Source organism: Euphorbia lathyris, chromosome 7 (assembly GCF_963576675.1).
Source record: "Euphorbia lathyris chromosome 7, ddEupLath1.1, whole genome shotgun sequence".
Taxonomy (NCBI): Eukaryota; Viridiplantae; Streptophyta; class Magnoliopsida; order Malpighiales; family Euphorbiaceae; genus Euphorbia; species Euphorbia lathyris.
In genome coordinates this window covers 54,211,472-54,214,608 of record NC_088916.1, presented here as the reverse complement: position 1 = coordinate 54,214,608, position 3,137 = coordinate 54,211,472, and the positions used below count along the sequence as shown (strand labels likewise).

Here is a 3,137-nt window from a genome sequence, read left to right as displayed (position 1 = left end):
TTTATGCTATTTATAACTGTTTAGAAAGCTTTTACTCTCGAATATGTTTCTTTCTTGTAAGGTACATAAATATTTGGTAAAATCCAAATAGGAACGAAAAGAGCTCAAAAACAGAAGAAAAACCCTACAAAAGGAGTCGAAGACGATAGAAATTAATAACGCCAAATCGAGGACGCGAACGAAAGCAGAAGAGCCGAAAAACGTTCTGTGCCACGACCGCGGCCCCCACATTCACGGTCGCGACACGCGTTCCTCAGTTTCTCATTCCCTTCCGTTTGAAGACCAATTGATGCTCCCCCATTCTCGGTACGAGCAGGAGTTTGTAGAGGCCTAGTTACACACTTTCGTTTTCGACGAAACGCGATCGTTCGGGTGGATAAAGACGTCCTTTCGCAACGGACACGATCCTTCACAACGGACACGACACTTCAATCAAGACTCTTCAACATCTATAAATAAAGAGTTGATGGAGAGTTGAAGATATGTAGAAAAAAGAGATTAGAATAGAATTTATGCAGAAATTCCGAGTCAAGTGATTCAGAAGTTAGATTTCGATTCTGTAAAAAGCAATATGTTGTACACACATTGTTTATTCAATAATAACAAGTTTAGTAGCGTTTAGACATTGTTCCAGTTTAGTTTTCATTTTGGTAGTAGACCGACCCAGTCTCTATTACGAAGATTCAGCAAGAAGATTGAGTAGAGGATCCGCCCCGGAGCCTGACAAACTCTAACGAAACCCAAGGAAAGGATTGACAACCCGTTCACTTGCAAGTCGTCGAATGTTTCCATGCTCCATGTTCTCTGTAAACTTGTATCAATTTATATTTCATCTAATAAAGTCCGTTCTATTCGATAGATTTTTATGCAGCACTTATGGTAACCAATCCACTAAAGTGACTGCTGGTGTTTTCATTAAAACATATTTAATCCAAAATCTTTACAAGGAAACTTTGTTGAACACTTAGGCAAATTATTATCTCGAAAGAGTTTTAATTTGATTAAGGGCAACTATCCCGGAAGGGTTTTGTCATGTTCAAAGCCAATTAATTAGAGGTTCCGTCATTTATTTCATCTTTATAATTCGTACAAAGTTTAAAGTTGTTTTCTTTGCTTAATGCAAATAAATACATTTGTTTACTTTTCTAAAAAGTACTAAACGTTTCTATCTTGCAAATTCATTCTTAAATCAGAGTATTTTCTAACGTTTTCATAATCTAATCTAATTCTCATTCTAGCAATTTCAAAACCAAAACCGATTAAACGATTTTTCCATATTATAAACCTAAAAGTAAATTTAACCGATTGTAAATAAGTTTTGTTTAAAAAATGTTCCCTGTGGGATCGATATCTTTTATTACTACAAGCGTATACCGTGCACTTCCGGAAATCGCTCAACAAGTTTTTGGCGCCGTTGCCGGGGAACGCCAAAATTTTTGACAAAATTTTAAATTTTTCGTGTTTTATTACGAATCTAGGTTTATTCATACTTATTCAAACTTTTATATTTTATTTATTTTCAATTACTAACATATTTATTTTTTAAATTCTGTTTTGTATGTAGTTTCGGTTCGTGCGAAATTTCAAGTTCATGCGCAGTTCTCGAAGTTCAGGCATGTCACCAGATCCTATTGACCCAGAAATTGAAAGAACTCTTAAAAAGAACAAGAAAGAAAAGAAAAAGAAAAACAAAACCCCAATAAAAACTAGAATTACCGAGCTAGAAGTTATGGCCACACTTATGGATTACGCTAGGCCAGGAGTGGCCGGTGTAACAAATAGTATAGTTAGACCCCAAATTAATGCAAACCAATTTGAAATTAAGCCTGCGTTGCTTAATATGTTGCAAAATAACGTAACATTTTACGGGTTACCTAACGAAAATCCAAATACCCATTTGATAAATTTCTTAGAAATTTGTGACACTTTTAAAATTACTGATGTAACTGCAGAAGCAATCAAACTTCGCCTTTTTCCTTTTACTTTGAAGGATTGAGCTAAAGAGTGGTTAACTTCTATGCCAGCCGCATCATTTGAGACTTGGGAGCAATTAGCCCAAGCATTTTTATCAAAAAAATTTCCTTTAGCAAAAACCGCAAGAGTCATTAAAGAGTTAACATCTTTTTCTCAAAATGATAATGAAACTCTTTATGAGGCTTTGGAACGTTTTAAAGAACTTCAACGTTTATGCCGACACCACCAATTGCCCGCCGAACTTTTAATGCAAACATTTTATAATGGATTAAATCCTACGACTAGAGGTTCATTGGACGCTATGTCTGGAGGGTTATTCATGAAGAAAACATCTGCCCAAGCAAGAGAACTTTTGGAGGAAATGGCAATCAACAGCAGTATGTGGCCCGCGGAACGTGGACACGTACCATTAGCGAAACCATCATCTTCAACTACTTCATCAGTTAAAGGTATAGTGAATCTTGATCTAGTAGCGATGTTGCAAGCCCAATTTTCTGCCTTATCGCACAAAATTGATAAGTTTATGGCACCGTGTGATCCTAATGGTAACTCAATCCATACGGATGTGGATTACGAAGGTATGAGTGAAATTGAACAGGTAAATTTCGTCCAAGGGCAAAACCAAAATAATAACCCTTATTCCAATACATATAATCCTGGATGGAGAAATCATCCTAACTTTAACTGGAGAGATAATAATAATAATAATACTAATGCTAATCAAAATCGTACTGCTAATTATCAAAATCAATCAAGAGATACGATTAGCACTTTATCTTCTAAAATCGATAAATTTATTGATGCTATGAGCGGAAAAATAAGTAATCACGATGATGGTTTTAAACGGATCGAGAATAAATTCGATCAGCTTATTAAAAACCAATCATCTAGCATCCATAATTTGGAGATTCAAATTGGACAACTCGCTAAATCAATTCCATCCCGCAAAGAGGGAAGTCTTCCAAGACATACGGAAGAAAATCCGAAAGAGCATGTTAAGGCTATCACTCTTCGTTCAGGGAAAAATTACTTAGGCCCGGAAATGTCCGGAAATTCGACCTTACCTGGAACTGATTTACCGAAGCCCAAAGAAGATACATTAAAACAAAAAGATACACCAATTGACTCTAGTACAAAAACTTTTGTACCCAAACCACCTTTTC

The 3,137-nt window shown here is 35.8% G+C and overlaps 1 non-coding gene across 1 annotated transcript; it reads right to left on the bottom strand.

Moving 5' to 3' along the window:
- Positions 1-2,098: 2,098 nt before the first annotated feature.
- LOC136201722 (small nucleolar RNA R71) lies at positions 2,099-2,205 on the bottom strand. Its single transcript, XR_010674063.1, has one exon. It is a non-coding gene; the product is annotated as a small nucleolar RNA R71 (small nucleolar RNA).
- Positions 2,206-3,137: the final 932 nt, after the last annotated feature.